The sequence below is a fragment of the Ranitomeya variabilis genome, chromosome 4, assembly GCF_051348905.1.
Source record: "Ranitomeya variabilis isolate aRanVar5 chromosome 4, aRanVar5.hap1, whole genome shotgun sequence".
Taxonomy (NCBI): domain Eukaryota; kingdom Metazoa; phylum Chordata; class Amphibia; order Anura; family Dendrobatidae; genus Ranitomeya; species Ranitomeya variabilis.
In genome coordinates this window covers 431939393-431958514 of record NC_135235.1, presented here as the reverse complement: position 1 = coordinate 431958514, position 19122 = coordinate 431939393, and the positions used below count along the sequence as shown (strand labels likewise).

Sequence of the window (19122 nt, the reverse complement as noted above, 5' to 3'; positions counted from 1 at the left end):
AGGGAAAAAGTGCCTCTTTTCGTGGTGCTCCTTGCACATGCGGAACCTAACAGTTATGAAATGTGTCCCATCACAGCGTTAAACCGTCCGGTAGGTGGAACTTTCCTTTGTCGTGTGACGCAGCACAGCCATCATTTTTACCCCCTTGGCGCCGTGCGCCGCCTCCTCAGCGTTGTTTGAATCTGTCCCGGAGCCTGCGCTGTTAGGTTAGCCCTTGGCCATGCACACATTTTGCGCTGCCCGTCTTCTGACATCATTTGGTGTCAGGCTGGCTGCGCCTGTGCGGGTGCGCTGGCCGAGATCCCGCCTCGCAGTGTCGTCTAATGTAATCCCACCGCGGGCCTGTGATCCGTGCCCGTGCGCAGTGCATATCCTCGCCTCTCACTCCCCTCCCTACGGCTTCTTCAGACTGTGCGATGTCAGCTGGTCCCTAATAGCATGCCACGGCCGTGACACCGCACAGATGGAGATCGCAGCGGCCATTTTCCTGAAGCAGAATTTGCATCTCGGCTTCAGGAAAATGGCCGCCGCGATCTCCATCTGCGCACGCGCGGCATCCCGCGGCCATTTTCCTGAAGCCGCGGGCAGCAGAGCGCTCCATCTGCGCACGCGCGGCCAAAGAAAGATGGCCGCCCCCACCGATCAACAGGGAAATAACGCACATCGCGCTCTTTGCACTCCCCTGTGCAGTGGATTCGGGACCTTGGGCATGCGCAAACCACTACGCCACCAACGGAAAACTAAGCAAGATCTGGGGGAAGACACCACGCCCTTTTGACCAGACCAGCCTGATTGACAGGCGAAAACGGCTACTTTGGTAACGTATTTTGGCAGCATAGGTGGGGAATCGGGGTCCACAAAATACACTGTTGTAATGCACAGCTCAGGCCCTATTTAACAGTATTTTTATCTCATACGGAAAAAACGGGGTGACAGGTGCCCTTTAATTTATGGGTGCGTATTGCCAGACGCACAAGCTGGGCACCATACGGTGCTACACTCTGTGGGGGACCAATGTATGGGTACTAGACTGACAGATTTGTAGTTCTCCAGAATAAAGACTGGGATGGATTTTACAAAATGGTAATTGCAGCCTTAAATGAATTCATTGAGAGGTGCAGTTTCTACAATGGGGTCACTTTTGGGGGTTTTCTGCTGTTCTGGTTCCTTCGGAGGTCCGCAATTGTCGCCCGTACACTGTTTTTGCAAAATCTAAGCTCCAAAAGCCAAATAGCACTCCTTCGCTCCTTCCTTCTCAGCCATGACCTGTGGCCTAAGAGTAATTTCTGACAACTTATGGGGCAGCACCGCATTTGGGAGAATTTGCACAAGAAGTTGTGGAGTCTAGTTTCACCCATCAACCTTGTTTACCTGCCAAATTTTCAGCAAATAAAAAAATTATATTTTTACCACTAAAATGTCATATTCTGCACGTCTCAGTGTCATAAAATTCTGTGAGGCACCTACGGGTTCAAAATACTAAACCCCTAGATGAATTCCTTGAGGGGTCTAGTTTCCAAAATGGGGTCTCTTGTGGGGGTTTCTGCTGTTTTCACATGTCAGGGCCTCTTCAAATGCGACATAGCATTCACAATCTATCCCAGTCAAATAATGCTCTTTCCTTTCCTAGCCCTGCCATGTGCCCAAGCAGAAGTTTTTGATGACATATGGGGTATCAACGCCTTCGTGACAAATTGGGCAACAAATTATATGGACCCTTTTCTCCTATTATCCATTGTGAAAATATAAAATATGGGGCTAAAACAACATTTTTGTGAAAAAAAAATGAAAATTTTCAATATGGATACCTAATTTTATCAAATTCTGTGTAGTACCTGTGGGTTCAAAATGCTCACTGTACTCCTGGATAAAATCCTTAAGGGGTGTAGTTTCCAAAATGGGGTCACTTGTGGGGTTTTGTCACTGTTTAGGCATATAAGGAGCTCTCCAAACGCAACATGCCATCCACTGTCGATTCCAGACGTTTGTGCTTTCAAAAAGTCAAACGGTGCTCCTTCCCTTCCAAGCCCTACCGTCAGCCCAAATAGTAGCATTCCCCCACGTATGTGGTAGCGGCATACTCAGTAGAAATTGTCCAACACATTTTGGGGTCCATTTTCTCCTGTTATCCTTGTGAAAATAAAAAAAATTTGGCTAAAATTACATATTTGTTGATATAATGTAATTTTTTTTATTCTCACAACTGTACTTTATAAACTTCTGTGAAGCACCTGGGGGTTCAAGGTGCTTAGGGCACATCTAGATAAGTTTCCTAAGGGGGTCTATTTTCCAAAATTGTGTCACTTGTGGGGGTTTCCACTGTTTAGGCACAGCACACCAGGGGCTCTCCGAACGCAACATAGCGTCCGCTCTGGATTCCACCCATTTTTTAGTTCAAAAAGACAAACGCTGTTCCTTCCTTTCCAAGCCCTGCCATGCGCCCAAATAGTAGCATTCCCCCACAAATAGGGTAGCGGCGTACTCAGTAGAAAATGTACAGCAAGCGTCTGCTACATGTTGAATGGAACTGTACTTTGTATCTCCTTTCAAAGTGTTTATTTATTCGGACTCCCATGACAGCACCACGAGAGAGGGGATCCGCCCTTCAGGAACAGGAAACCTACAGATACAAAAGGGCGGCACCTCTCCCACGTATCAGTTGGTTTCCTGTTCCTATAGGGACTGGATCCTACAGAAGGTCCAGGCCGACTTGCCGACTCAGGTAGCGAGGGGGTCTCCTACCTCGACCGGTGCGGAGTTCCTGGAGGCATCACGGTGGTCCTGGCAGGGCTGCACGTCAGTGATGCTGGCAGCAGGGAGCGGTGGGCCAGCGATCTTTCTGTCTCGAGCCGGCGCAAGGTAAGTATGTGCCCATCGCTGTGTTCCCAGGGTGTGGGGATGCAGTTCCGGGGGGCCGTCCGGGACACCGCTGTCTGTCCGGGCGTCCCGTGCTGCTATCGGCGCCGACAGGAAGCACTGGGAGCCGCGGTAATGTCTAGGGGCGGAGTCGGCGTGTGTTTCCAGGGTCAGAGTTGCCGCGCATGTGCGGTGGCTCCAATATGGCGGCGCCCACCGGTAATTGCAAGGCAGGTCCTACCTGTCACCTGCACCTGGGGGGCGGCGAATCAGGGGGCAGCGCCAGGCAAATCTGCTGAACCGGAAGAGGGGGTTATAAGCAGGCTCCAGGTTCGGACCCTTGCTTCTGGCATTAAGCATCAGGATGGAGAGTGACCATGAGCAGCAGGGCCTGCTGCCGGAGGAGACTCGTCAGAAGCCCAAAGCCAAGGAGAAGTGACGATTCCGGTCGTAAAAGCTCCTCCAAGCAAAGATCGGACGCATCATTCAGAAAAGGACCCCCCTCGTATTCCGGTATCTTTTTTCTCTGCAGCCACTGGTAAGTGATCTATGAGAAAGTGCACTCAGTGACGCAGTCCCCCTCATATCATTTATTTTAGGGGAAGGAGTGTATCGGTAAGGCTAAACACAAGGAATGCGCACTCTCTGGAGTCCCCTTACCAGATTCATGCCTGAAAAAATTATGTGGCCCCTGTATCCAGCAGACGGTGAGGTCTCAGGGAAAGGGGAGGGGTGGAGTGGCACTAAGTCTAGGAAGTCTACATTGCCTTACTATACTCCCTCAGGTAGCGGAAGAATCTTCTAATATGGCGACAAGCCTGAAGGAGATGATTAGGGCAGAAGTTAAGCAGAGTCTTAAGTCCCTATCTCAAGCCGGACCCTCAAAGTCCAAAGGTTCCCGGGTCTCTGATTCTTCAAGGAATGATGATGGAGATGAAGGCTCCTACGATTCAGGTTCCTCGACCTCCTCGTCGGGAGAAGATTCGGGCCGCTTTTGTTTACCTCTTGATAGAGTTGACAAATTAGTCAAGTCAGTCAGGGGAACAATGGGTATTGCAGATCCCAAGCCGCAGTTATCCAAGGAAGAGATGATGTTCAGTGGACTTGATCAGAATAGACATAGGTCTTTTCCATTAAATGAGAAAATCCAGGAACTTATTCTTAAGGAATGGAAGAAGCCTGAGAAGAAAGGTTCCCTGTCACCAGCTTTAAAGTGTAGATATCCTTTTGACGATCCGGCAATCAATACTTGGGACAAGGCCCCTAAACTAGATGCAGCAGTGGCCAAAGTCTCAAAACGAGCTTCGCTGCCTTTTGAAGATTTGGTATCTGTTAAGGATCCACTTGACAGGAAGGCAGATTCCTTCCTGAAGGGAGCCTGGGAAATGGCGGCTGGTTCCTTAAGGCCAGCAGTAGCATCAACCTGTACAGCAAGATCAATGATGGTCTGGCTGGACCAGTTAGAATCCCAGTTTAAGGAAGGTGCTTCTAGAGACGTTATGTGAAATGCTCTACCAGTCATCCAGGAGGCCGCTGCCTTCTTATCAGATGCTTCTGTCGACTCAGTGAAGATGGCGGCTAGAGCAGCAGGTCTATCTAATGCTGCTAGAAGAGCCCTATGGTTGAAATGCTGGTCAGGGGACATTCAGGCAAGATCAAAGCTCTGGGCCATTCCATGCAAAGGAGAGTATTTATTCGGTCCAGCATTGGATGAATTACTAAAGAATGCTGGCGATGATAAGAAGAAGTTCCCTAATCTGTACACGTCTTATCGTCGTCCCTTCAACAAGAAAAGGTTTGGTCGGGGAAGAAAACGTACATTTTCACCCACTAGGGACCGATTTAGAGGGGAAGAAAGGCGTAGAAGAGGTACGGGATTTTTGTTCCTTCGTTCCTCGAGGGAAAGGAAGAAGCCAGACCAATGACTAGCGTTACCGGTAGGGGGGAGGTTGTTGCCCTTTTCTGCAGTATGGTCAGAAATCACGAATAGTAACTGGGTGCGAAGCGTTATATCTCAGGGACTCAAACTTGAGTTTATTCATATCCCAGGTTATAGCTTTAAACTTACTCCCCTGCGTGCTTCTGCCATTGAACAGTCGGTGTTAGAATCGAAAGTCACATCTTTATGTCTGAAAAATGTACTGATAGAAATCCCAGATTCTGAAAGAGGTAGGGGATTTTACTCTCCTCTGTTTCTTATCCAGAAACCCGATAAAACTTTTAGGACCATTATAAATCTTAGGTCCCTTAATAGTTTTTTGGTCAAACATACCTTTAAAATGGAATCTATTAGTTCAACAATAAAGATGCTGTTTAAAGACTGTTTCATGGTAGTAGTGGATTTAAAAGATGCTTACTATCATGTACCTATCCATATGGATTTTCAACAATTCTTAAGGGTGGCTGTTTTTATAGGGGGGAATAGTTCGCCACTTTCAATATACGGCACTTCCCTTTGGGTTATCAGCTGCCCCCAGAGTATTTACAAAAATAGTTGCGGAGGTTATGGCACATTTACGGGAATCTAATATTTTCATTGTCCCATACTTAGATGACTTTCTCATAGTGGGGAATTCAGCAAATCATTGCCTATCGCAATGGGAGGTGGCTAGGAGAAAACTAGAACATCTAGGCTGGATAATAAATTATGATAAATCTCGGTTACAGCCCCTAAAAGTTCAAAAGTTCCTAGGCCTGCTGTTGGATTCAGATACCCAGCAGTGCTGTCTTTCCCCGGATAAGTCAATTGAGATTCAGCATCTAGTGTTAAAAGCAATTGATAAACCCACCATGACCCTTAGACAGGCCATGTCCTTTTTAGGGTCCCTGACATCTTGTATTCCGGCTGTCATGTGGGCTCAGCTTCACACTAGACCTCTTCAAAAAGATGTTTTGATGAATGATAGGGCCGTAGGAGGGTCCTTACATGAAAAAATAACATTGAACCCATTAACCCTTAGGTCGCTTAGATGGTGGCTAGACAAGGATAATTTAGCCGTGGGTGTTCCTTGGGTAGTAGATATAACTCGAGTGATAACCATGGATGCTAGCCCCTCGTGGTGGGGGGCTCACATGGGTGACATTGTGGTTCAGGGACAATGGGACTCCCTTACAACGACTACATCCAACCAAAGGGAGTTAATGGCCATTGAATTATCGGTTAAAAAACTCCTCATATACCTACAGGGTCACCACGTCAGGATCCTTTCAGACAACCAGGTGGCGGTGGCCTATATAAATCATCAAGGTTGAACACGTTCCGAGGCTCTGATGCAGATGGCAAATCGCCTTTTCCAGACAGCAGAGACACATTTTCTATCTTTAACTGTGCTCCACATCAGAGGAAAAGAAAATATAAAGGCAGACTTTCTCAGCCGCAATACCCTAAGGCAAGGCGAATGGTCTTTAAACAGGGACAACTTCAATCTGATTGTCCGCAAATGGGGTCAACCAGAGGTAGACCTCTTTGCCACCAAATGCAACAGAAAAGTGAGAAAATTTTGTTCCTTGAATCCCAGGGAGAATCCTCTGGCAGTGGACGCCTTCCTCATAAAATGGGATTTTCATTTGGCCTACGCTTTCCCGCCATTGAACCTGTTGCCTCTGGTGGTGAGGAAAATCAGGGAGGGTGGGGCAAAAGTTATACTAATTGCCCTGTTCTGGCCCAGGAGGACCTGGTTTGTATGGCTCAGGACAATGACGGTAGACGATCCTTGGGTGCTTCCAGACATTCCAGACTTGCTTTGCCAAGGTCCGATCAGCCATCCACAAGTGAAGGGACTCCATTTAACGGCATGGAGTTTGAGCGGTCGTTGTTAAAAGACAGAGGCTTCTCCCCGAATTTAGTAGATACTCTTCTTAAGAGTAGGAAGCAGGTCACAACTAAGATCTACTCTAGAACTTGGAAAAAGTTCCTAGCCATATCAGACTTCGATATAAAAAAGGGCTTGCCAATACGACAAATTCTAGAATTTCTGCAGAAGGGATTGGAATTAAATCTTTCCACGGGTACACTAAGAGTACAAGTCTCAGCCCTGGGAGCCCTATTTTCTTGTAATCTTGCCAACAATTATTGGGTTTCGAGGTTTATTAAGGCCGTTGGTAGAGCTAGACCCATACATAAGAGTATGTCGGTTCCGTGGGATCTTAATCTAGTCCTTTCATCTTTGACAAAAGAGCCCTTCGAACCCCTACAATCAGCCTCAATAAAACTGCTATCCCTCAAAACAGCTTTTCTGGTAGCAATAACATCTGCATGTAGAGTAGGAGATATCCAAGCACTTTCCAGGCTTCCCCCTTATACTGAATTCTTGCAGGATAGGGTAATCCTCAGGCCGGACCCAGCTTACTTGCCGAAAGTAGCATCACATTTCCACAGGTCTCAGGAAATAGTTCTACCATCATTTCTCTCTAATCCTTCTAACTCTAAAGAAGATAATCTCCATACTTTAGATGTCAGAAGGTGTCTTCTGCATTATATCTCTGTCACTAATACTTGGAAGAGAGATAATGCACTATTCTTATCCTTTCAGGGTCCTAGGAAAGGGTATAGAGTATCAAAATGCACACTAGCTAGATGGATTAAGGAGGCTATCTCTCTGGCTTATACAGCAGGTGGGGGTCCGGCTCCGCAGAATCTGAGGGCGCATTCCAACCGGGCCATGGCATCATCCTGGGCAGAGAGATCTGGAGTATCAATCGAACAGATATGTAAGGCGGCCACATGGTCATCCCCTTCCACCTTTTTCAAAGACTATCGGTTGGACTTGGGGTGCTCCTCAGATCTCACCTTCGGGTTAAGGGTGCTGCAGGCTATAGTCCCTCCCTAAGGTAGCTTACATCTCTGTAAATCTCTCGTGGTGCTGTCATGGGAGTCCGAATAAAACATTAAGCTACTTACTGGTAGCAGCGTTTTTCGGAGGCCCATGACAGCACCCTTAGTTCCCTCCCTATTCACGTGGGGGTTGCACTTCCTTAACCCCTTCCCGACCTTTGACGCCACGTAGGCGTCATGAAAGTCGGTGCCAATCCGACCTGTGACGCCTATGTGGCGTCATGGAATGATCGCGTCCCTGCATATCGGGTGAAAGGGTTAACTCCAATTTCACCCGATCTGCAGGGACAGGGGGAGTGGTACTTCAGCCCAGGGGGGTGGCTTCACCCCCCCATGGCTACGATCGCTCTGATTGGCTGTTGAAAGTGAAACAGCCAATCAGAGCGATTTGTAATATTTCACTAAGAAAACTGGTGAAATATTACAATCCAGCCATGGCCGATGCTGCAATATCATCGGCCATGGCTGGAAACACTGGTCTGCACCCCCCCACCGCCACCGATCAACTCCCCAGTCCTCCATCCTGTGCTTCGCTCCCCTCTGTCGTCCTGTCCGCTCCCCCGTCCTCCTGTCCGCTCCCCCCGTGCTCCGATCCCACCCCCCCTGCTCCGATCACCCCCCCGTGCTCCGATCCCCCCCCCTCATACTTACCGAGCTTCCCGGTGTCCGTCCATCTTCTCCACGGGCGCCGCCATCTTCCAAAATGCCGGCCGGCAGATTCGTTCCTGCTACATTTTGATCACTGTGATAAAACCTATCACAGTGATCAAAATAACAAAAAATAGTAAATAGTTATCACCCCCATACGTAGGGACAATAATAAAATAAAGAAAATATTTTTTTTTTCACTAGGGTTAGAACTAGAGTTAGAACTAGGGGTAGGGTTAAGGGTAGGGTTAGGGTTGGGGTAGGGTTAGGGGTAGGGTTAGGGTTAGAACTAGGGTTAGCGTTAGAATTAGGCTATGTGCACACGGTGCGGATTTGGCTGCGGATCCGCAGCGGATTTGCCGCTGTGGATTCGTAGCAGTATTCCATCAGGTTTACAGTACCATCTGCTGTGCCCATGGTGCGGAAAATACAGGGCGGAAATGCTGCGTTGTATTTTCCGCAACATGTTAATTCTTTGTGCGGATTCCGCAGCGTTTTACACCTGTTCCTCAATAGGAATCCGCAGGTGAAATCTGCATAAAAAACACTGGAAATCCACGGTAAATCCGCAGGTAAAACGCAGTGCCTTTTACCTGCAGATTTTAAAAAAATGGTGCGGAAAAATCTCACACGAATCCGCAACGTGGGCACATAGCCTTAGGGTTGGAATTAGAGTTAGGGTTGGAATTAGGGCTAAGGTTGGAAATAGGGTTAAGAATAGGCTTGTCGTTAGGGTTATGGTTAGGGGTGTGTTGGAGTTAAAGTTGGGGTTAGGGTTAGGGTTGGGATTAGGGTTAGGGTAGGGATTAGGGTTAGGGTTGTGGTTAGGAGTGTGTTGGGGTTAGGGTTGTGATTAGGGTTATGGCTAGAGGTGGGATAAGGGTTAGGGGTGTGTTGGGGTTAGTGTTGGAGTTAGAATTGAGGGGTTTCCACTGTTTAGGCACATCAGGGGTCTCCAAATGCAACATGGCGCCACCATTGATTCCAGCCAATCTTGCGTTCAAAAAGTCAAATGGTGCTCCCTCCCTTCCGAGCCCTGACGTGCGCCCAAACAGTGGTTTACCCCCACATATGGGGTACCAGCATACTCAGGACAAACTGGGCAACAACTATTGGGGTCCAATATCTCCTGTTACCCTTGTGAAAATAAAAAATTGCTTGCTAATACATAATTTTTGAGGAAAGAAAAATGATTTTTTATTTTCACGGCTCTGCGTTGTAAACTTCTGTGAAGCACTTGGGGGTTCAAAGTGCTCACCACATATCTAGATAAGTTCCTTGGGGGGTCTAGTTTCCAAAATGGGGTCACTTTTGGGGGTTTCTACTGTTTAGGCACATCAGGGGCTCCGCAAACGCAACATGACGCCCGCAGACCATTCCATTAAAGTCTGCATTTCAAAACGTCACTACTTCCTTTCCGAGCCCCGACGTGTGCCCAAGCAGTGGTTTACCCCCACATATTGGGTATCAGTGTACTCAGGACAAACTGGGCAACAACTATTGGGGTCCAATTTCTCCTGTTACCCTTGTGAAAATAAAAAAATTGCTTGCTAAAACATCATTTTTGAGGAAAGAAAAATGATTTTTTATTTTCACGGCTCTGCATTGTAAACTTCTGTGAAGCACCTGGGGGTTTAAAGTGCTCACTATGCATCTACATAAGTTCCTTGGGGGGTCTAGTTTCCAAAATGGGGTCACTTGTAGGGGAGCTCCAATGTTTAGGCACACAGGGGCTCTCCAAACGCGACATGGTGTCCGCTAACGATTGGAGCTAACTTTCCATTCAAAAAGTCAAATGGCGCGCCTTCCCTTCCGAGCCTTGCCGTGCACCCAAACAGTGGTTTACCCCCACATATGAGCTATCGTCGTACTCAGGAGAAATTGCCCAACAAATTTTAAGATCCATTTTTTCCTGTTGCCCATGTGAAAATGAAAAAATTGAGGCTAAAAAATTTTTGAGTGAAAAAAAAGTACTTTTTCATTTTTACGGATCAATTTGGGAAGCACCTGAGGGTTTAAAGTGCTCACTATGCTTCTAGATAAGTTCCTTGGGGGGTCTAGTTTCCAAAATGGGGTCACTTGTGGGGGAGCTCCAATGTTTAGGCACACAGGGGCTTTCCAAACGCGACATGGTGTCCGCTAACGATGGAGATAATTTTTCATTCAAAAAGTCAAATGGCGCTCCTTCCCTTCCGAGCCTTATCATGTGCCCAAACAGTGGTTTACCCCCACATGTGAGGTATTGGTGTACTCAGGAGAAATTGCTCAACAAATTTTAGTATCCTTTTTATCCTGTTGCCCATGTAAAAATGAAAAAATTGAGGCTAAAAGAAATTTTGTGTGAAAAAAAAGTACCTTTTCATTTTTACGGATCAATTTGTGAAGCACCTGAGGATTTAAAGTGCTCACTATGCTTCTAGATAAGTTCCTTGGGGGTCTAGTTTCCAAAATGGGGTCACTTGTGGGGGAGCTAAAATGTTTAGGCACACGGGGGCTCTCCAAACGCGACATGGTGTCCGCTAAAGATTGGAGCCAATTTTTCATTCAAAAAGTCAAACGGCGCCCCTTCCCTTCCGAGCCCTGCCGTGCGCCCAAACAGTGGTTTACCCCCACATATGAGGTATCAGCGTACTCAGGACAAATTGGACAACAACGTTCTTGGTCCAGTTTCTCCTTTTACCCTTGGGAAAATAAAAAAATTGTTGCTAAAAGATCATTTTTGTGACTAAAAAGTTAAATGTTCATTTTTTCCTTCCATGTTGCTTCTGCTGCTGGGAAACACCTGAAGGGTTAATAAACTTCTTGAATGTGGTTTTGAGCACCTTGAGGGGTGCAGTTTTTAGAATGGTGTCACTTTTGGGTATTTTCAGCCATATAGAACCCTCAAACTGACTTCAAATGTGAGGTGGTCCCTAAAAAAATGGTTTTGTAAATTTCGTTGTAAAAATTAGAAATCACTGGTCAAATTTTAACCCTTGTAACTTCCTAGAAAAAAAAATTTTGTTTCCAAAATTGTGCTGATGTAAATTAGACATGTGGGAAATGTTATTTATTAACTATTTTGTGTCACATAACTCTGGTTTAACAAAATAAAAATTCAAAATGTGAAAATTGCGAAATTTTCTAAATTTTCGCCAAATTTCCGTTTTTTTTCACAAATAAACGCAGAAATTATCGACCTAAATTTACCACTATCATGAAGCCCAATATGTCACGAAAAAACAATCTCAGAATCGCTAGGAGCCGTTGAAGCGTTCCTGAGTTATTACCTCATAAAGGGACACTGGTCAGAATTGCAAAAAACGGCCAGGTCATTAAGGTCAAAATAGGCTGGGTCATGAAGGGGTTAAATAATTATAAGAGATAATATTAATAATATAGAGTTTTTTCACGTGTGATATCTGGTGGGCTGATTATATATGAGTTGATATGATTATGTATATATATATATATATATATATATATATATATATATATATATATATATATATATATGTATGCTACTAACCGCGGTAGTCCTCTCAATCTCTGGAATACTACTGATACATGGGAGAGGTGCCGCCCTTTTGTATCTGTAGGTTTCCTGTTCCTGAAGGGCGGATCCCCACTCTCGTGGTGCTGTCATGGGCCTCCGAAAAACGCTGCTACCAAGTAAGTAGCTTAATGCTATTAAGCTGTTGCTGGAGCAAATAACATCTGATCAGTGAGGGTGCCAGGTGTCGGACCACCACAGATTTCTAACTAGTGATCTATCTTATGGATGGGTCATTAATATGCTGCAACCTAAAAACCCTTTTAGGTGCACCTCTGTTATGTGATTTCCAATCTGCCTATGAGTACAGTACATGCTCTACAGGGCAAACAGAAATTCGATGACATCATCACCCTCAAATCACTGCTTTTTTTTTCACAGGTGCCTCCCTAATCCAACTAAATACACCCTTCCACCCTGCTTGTTCCTCCGTATTTTTCCCCATATATAAAGTGTTGCAAAAAATAACATTTTTGTTTTTTGTTAGACACCAAGAGTGAAGGAATATAGTAAGTTAGTTCTTACAATAGTTTGCTGTAGAGTTATAAAACTACTTTGCCTCCTGCTTATAAGATTTGACAGGGAAAAACTTTTCCCTTGAAGGAGGCAGAGAGACTGGTTAACCCCTTCACCCCGAAGCCTGTTTTCAACTTCCTGACCAGGCCATTTATTTCAATTCTGACCACTGTCACTTTATGAGGTCATAACTCTGAAATGCTTCAACGGATCCTGGTGATTCTGAGACTGTTTTCTGGTGACATATTGTACTTTATGGTAGTGGTAAATTTCTTCAATATGACTTGTGTTTATTTATGAAAAAAATGGAAATTTGGAGAAAATTTTGAAAACTTTGCAATTTTCAAAATTTGTGTTTTTATGCCCTTAAATTAGAAAGTCATATCACACAAAATAGTTAGTAAATAACATTTCCCACATGTCTGCTTTACATCAGCACAATTTTGTGTTAGGAAGTTAGAAGGGTTAAAAGTTGCAAAACCATTATTTTTAGGGACCACCTCACACTTGACGTGACTTTGAGGGTTCTATATGACAGAAAATGCCCAAAAGTGACACCATTCTAAAATCTGAACCTCTCAAGGTACTCAAAACCACATTCAAGAAGTTTATTAACCCTTCAAGTGCTTCACAGGAATTTTTGGAATGTTTAAAAAAAATGAACATTTAACTTTTTTCACAAAAAATTTACTTCAGATCCAATTTGTTTTATTTTACCAAGGGTAACAGGTAAAATTGGACCCCAAAAGTTGTTGTGCAATTTATCCTGAGTACGATGATACCCCATATGTGGGGGCAAACTACTGTTTGGGTGCATGGCAGCGCTTGGAAGGGAAGTAGCGCCGAATTGAGATCAGACACCATGTCGCGTTTGGAGAGCCCCTCATGTGCCTAAACAGTGAAAAAACCCCACAAGTGACACCATTTTGGAAAGTAGATCCCCTAAGGAACTTATCTTGATGTGTGGTGAGCACTTTGAACCCCCAGGTGCTTCACAGAAGTTTACAATGTAGAGCCGTAAAAATAAAAATCATATTTTTTTCACAAAAATGATTTTTCGCCCAAAATTTTTCATTTTCCTAAGGGTAACAGAAGAAATTAGACCCCAAAAGTTGTTGTGCAAATTGTCCTGAGTACGCTGATACCCCATATGTGGGGGTAAACCACTGTTTGGGCGCATGGCAGAGCTTGGAAGGGAAGGAGCGCCGTTTGACTTTTCAATGCAAAATTGGCTGTAATAGAGATCGGACACCATGTCGCGTTTGGAGAGCCCCTGATGTGCCTAAACAGTGAAAACCCCCCACAAGTGACACCATGTTTGGAAAGTAGATCCCCTAAGGAACTTATTTAGATGTGTGGTGAGCACTTTGAATCCCTAAGTGCTTTTCAGAAGTTTATAATGTAGAAGGGTTAAAAGTTGCAAAACCATTATTTTTAGGGACCACCTCACACTTGAAGTGACTTTGAGGGTTCTATATGACAGAAAATGCCCAAAAGTGACACCATTCTAAAAACTGAACCTCTCAAGGTACTCAAAACCACATTCAAGAAGTTTATTAACCCTTCAAGTGCTTTACAGGAATTTTTGGAATGTTTAAAAAAAATGAACATTTAACTTTTTTCACAAAAAATTTACTTCAGATCCAATTTGTTTTATTTTACCAAGGGTAACAGAAGAAATTAGACCCCAAAAGTTGTTGTGCAAATTGTCCTGAGTACGCTGATTACCCATATGTGGGGGTAAACCACTGTTTGGGTGCATGGCAGAGCTTGGAAGGGAAGGAGCGCCATTTGACTTTTCAATGCAAAATTGGCTGTAATAGAGATCGGACACCATGTTGCGTTTGGAGAGCCCCTGATGTGCCTAAACAGTGAAAACCCCCCACAAGTGACACCATGTTTGGAAAGTAGATCCCCTAAGGAACTTATTTAGATGTGTGGTGAGCACTTTGAATCCCTAAGTGCTTCTCAGAAGTTTATAATGTAGAGCCGTAAAAATAAAAAATCATATTTTTTCACAAAAATGATTTTTTAGCCCCCAAATTTTTATTTTCACACGGGTAACAATAGAAATTGAAACACAAAAGTTGTTGTGCAATGTGTCCTGAGTACTCTGATACCCCATATGTGGGGGTAAACCACTGTTTGGGCGCACGGCAGAGCTCGGAAGTGAAGGAGCACCCTCGTACTTTTTCAATGCAGAATTGGCTGGAATTGAGATCGGACGCCATGTCACGTTTGGAGAGCCCCTGATGTGCCTAAACAGTGGAAACCTCCCAATTCTAATTCCAACTATAACCCCCACACACCCATATCCCTAATCCCAACCATAACCATAACCCTAACCACACCCCTAATCCCAACCCTAATCCCAATCGTAAACATAATCCAAACCCTGACCCCAACTCTAGCCCCAACCGTAACCCTAACTTTAGCCCCAACCCTAACTGTAACTTTAGCCCCAACCCTAACCTTAATGGGAAAATGGAAATAAATACTTTTTTTTAATTTATTATTTTTCCATAACTATGGGGGTGATAAAGGGCGGTTTGATTTACTATTTATAGCAGGTTTTTATAGCGGGTTTTTATGTTTGACAGCTGTCACACGCTAAAAGACGATTTTTATTGCAAAAAAATAGTTTTTGCATCACCACATTTTGAGAACTATAATTTATCCATATTTTGGCCCACAGAATCAGGTGAGGTCTTGTTTTTTGCGGGACGAGTTGACGTTTTTATTGGTACCATTTTCGGGCACATTACATTTTTTGATCGCTTTTTATTCCTGTTTTGGGGAGACAGAATGAACAAAACCAGCAATTCAGGAATTGCTTTTTTTTATAATTTTTTTTATACTGTTCTGCGTGTGGTAAAATTGATAAAGCAGTTTTATTATTTGGGTCAGTACGATTACAGCGATACCTCACTTATATCTTTTTTTCATGTTTTGGCGCTTTTACACAATAAAAACTATTTTAAAGAAAAAATTATTTTTGCATCGCTTTATTCTGAGAGCTTTAAATTTAATTATTTTTCTGCTGATGGAGCTGTATTGCGGCTTGTTTTTTTGTGGGATAAGATTATGTTTTCAACCATTTTTATTTACATCCGTCTTTTTTATCACGTTTTATTGCACTTTTTGTCCGGCGGTATGATGATAAAGCATTGTTTTTTGCCTTGTTTTTTATTTATTTCTTTTACGGTGTTTACTGAAGGGTTTAACTAGTGGGACGGTTTCATAGAACGGGTCGTTACGGCAGCGGTGATACTAAATATGTGTACTTTTATTGTTTTTTTATTATTTATATAAATAAATGGATTTATTAGAAAAAAAAATATTTATTGGAAAGTTGCCGCAGCACTGTACTAGTGCGGCGGATGTCGGGAAGGGGTTAAAGGGAACCTGTCAGCAGAATTTTGCTAAGTAAACTACAGAAACTGTAAAAAGTAAATATAGAATCACTGCAGTCAATGGAAAAATGTGCTTTCAAGTGAATAAATTTTATTAACGGTGGTGGGTGGAGCGACAATTTTGACGTTTCGGCCGGACCTCGGCCTTTATCACATAGTCGCGATTAAATGGACGGTCCAGGAGAAGTTTGCGGTAAGCCACGGGAGCGCTGTCCTGACTGTGACCACTGAGAGAGATTGGTGGCGCAGTAGTCCTGCAGGCGTAACGGCGTGCTAGTGCAGTATATGCGTACTGAGAGGAATAGGAGCAGCAAGCCAGGGAAGCGTTGTCCTGCCTATGTCAGCTGTGTGGGATTGGTGGCGCAGTGGTCCTGCGGAGCAGAGGCGCGGTGGTGCAGCGTGTGTACAGAAACTGTAAGGTTGGCACCGTTAAACTGATTAAAATTATGTATTGGCTGATGAAATCCATCTTGTGATTGTTTAATCTGTATTTGCAGTTTTCAGTTAATGAGATTCTCGTGCACTGGGGTGGCCTGTGGGCGAGGCTTTATTTGGTGCTGTGTTCACATATTCAGTGACCTGTCTCCTATTTTACATACTGCATGTAATATTGTTGGCTTTGAAAAGAAAAATTTTACTTCAGCAAAATGAAGCAATAGCAGCTATTAGCATGCTCTCTCCTTTGATAAGCAGCTCATTGTCTATAGACTTTGTACATGGAGAGACTGGTGTGAGTGTGGTTAGCTTCTCAGCTTTGCTTAATTCGAAATCTAAAAGCACTAATTGTGTGAGAACAGCTGCACCCAGTAATTTAAGTGATATGTCGCTGGATTCAGCTTCTCTTTGCCTACATCATGCTGCTCTCTGTTGAGGTAGCAAAAATGTGCTGACAAGATTCCTTCTAAAGGGACTATTACTTCTTCCCCTATCAGGGAAAGAAGGAAATAACAGAGCAGACAATCCAAAAACATCATTTCAACTTAATCCAGTAAATACATGCCATACCCAAGAGTCTCTACATTATTTTTTAATTATATTTTATCCCACAGTATATAGGCAAAAAAATATATATTTTAGAGTTCTGGTTTAAGATGTATAAGGACAATTTATGTGTTTTACAGTGAGGATAGCAGGAGTTTCTCAACTGATTGCAGATTTGCTTTATGCATTTGAGAAGAAAAAAGACTGTGCCCAAGTGTTTTGTTTTATATGGCTCTACATGAAAGGCTTGGAAATGTAGACAGCTGATGTTCACATTGCTGATGAAATCCAGAAGGGGCCATAAATGGGGCAAAGATTTACAAAGTAAAAATGATCCTGGAAAAAATCTGGAGAATGGTGAGTAAACAACCATTGAAGAGCTAAAGTCTGAACTAATAAAATACTAAGTAAGCTGAGAACATTCATGTATTTTATTCATTGTATGCGTAACCCCATAGACCATGTTAAAAGGAATCGATCACCTCAATTTTGCCCTTGAAACTGAGGCCACTGCCATCAGGAGCTTATCTACAGCATTCTGTAATGGTGTAGATAAGTCCCCCGATGTTACCTGAAAGACAAGTTAGATTATACTCACCCAGGAGCGGTCCCAATGCGGTCCGGTCCGATGGGCGTCTCTTGTCCGGGTCCAGGGCCTCCCATCTTCATACGATGACATCCTCTTCTTTGCTTCCTGCCGCCGCTCCTGCGCAGGAGTACTTTGTCTGCCCTGTTGAGGGCAGCGTAAAGTACTGCTGGCGCCGGGCCTCTCCGACCTTTCCCGGCACCTATCTTTCAGGATACACCGAGGGCTTATCTACAGCATTACAGAATGCTGTAGATAAGCTCCTGATGGCGGTAGCCTCAGTTTATAGGGCAAAATTGAGGTAACAGATTCCCTTTAACAAAGCCAGGAGAGGAACAATCAGAGGAAAAGTATAATAGAAACACATCACCACTTCTGTATTTATCACCCACTTCTGGTTTTGGCTTACAAATACTGAGGTAAAAAACTGACCAAGTACTGAACGTGTGAACGTGGCCTTAGTGTGATTGCCCAACCTGAAAGACCAGTTTTCTAATAATTATAGGTGCAGAATTCTTTACTTTCTTAACTTCTTTTTATAACAGCTGGAGCTTTCATTTTGGTTACAAAGCGCCACATCCCCTGCAAAGTCAATCAAATTCAGCCACTTCTAAATGGGGGCTAAAGCTGGGTATAAATAGGCTGATTCCTGCCAGTATTAAATAGTGATTCTCACTTGACAGTTTAACAATTTGATTGGCAGTTATGCAGGAATTTTACACAAGCCGCTTCAACAGATTATTTAATAGGATTGGTTCCCATACAGTTTGCATATTGTTGATAGCGTGAGCCCTGCTTACATGGGGAGATGTACAGTAATGCCCACAATGAAAATTTTAGAATCTACAGAAATGAACAAGAATATTGATCTCTCTAATGTGCATTATGTTTACATGTTGATTTGGACAATTACTGTCCCGTTTACATGGGGAGATGTAATGCCCATAATGGAAACTTTAGTGTCTGCATAAATGATCCAATTAGCCATTGAACAATAATATTGATCTCTCTGATGTTTACATGTTGATTTGGCCGGTTATTGTCCTATGTAAAGGGTCAATTAGACGCAACTATTAGTGATACTCGTTACCCGAGATTTCCCGAGCACGCTCGGGTGTCCTTCGAGTATTTTTTAGTGCTCGGAGATTTAGTTTTCATCGCCGCAGCTGAATGATTTACATCTGTTAGCCAACATTAGTACATGTGGGGGTTGCCTGGTTGCTAGGGAATCTCCACATGTAATCAAGCTGGCTAACAGATGTAAATCATTCAGCTGAGGTAAGGAAAACTAAATCCCCGAGCACTAAAAATTACTCGGAGGTCACCCGAGCGTGCTGGGGAAATCTCGAGTAACGAGTATATTCGCACATCACTAGCAACTATTTATGCATTGAATAAAAAAAAAATGCAGCACTCATCAGGCTCTGCCTAAAAATGGCAGAATTTTGTTTTATTTATTTCATTTGTTTTGGGGGTTTTTTATCTTGGTTTTCCAAAATTACATTGCAATAACATATATATCTGACAACACTGGCAAAAGTACCAGTACCTGGTTTAAAAACAACAGTATCACTGTGCTTGATTGGCCAGCAAACTCACCTGACCTTAACCCCATAGAGAATCTATGGGGTATTGTCAAGAGGAAGATGAGAGACACCAGATCCAACAATGCAGACGAGCTGAAGGCTGCTAACAAAGCAACCTGGGCTTCCATAACACCTCAGCAGTGCCACAGGCTGATCGCCTCCATTCCACG

At 43.9% G+C, this 19122-nt stretch overlaps 1 long non-coding RNA gene across 1 annotated transcript in view; it reads left to right on the top strand.

Annotated features, from left to right (window-relative positions):
• LOC143768981 (uncharacterized) overlaps window positions 1-17219 on the top strand; it is a 50454-nt gene extending 33235 nt beyond the window's left edge. Inside the window, exon 3 of the long non-coding RNA XR_013214147.1 lies at window positions 16921-17219. This is a non-coding gene — a long non-coding RNA (uncharacterized LOC143768981). The remainder of the gene's footprint in view (window positions 1-16920) is intronic.
• The last annotated feature ends 1903 nt before the right edge of the window (window positions 17220-19122 follow it).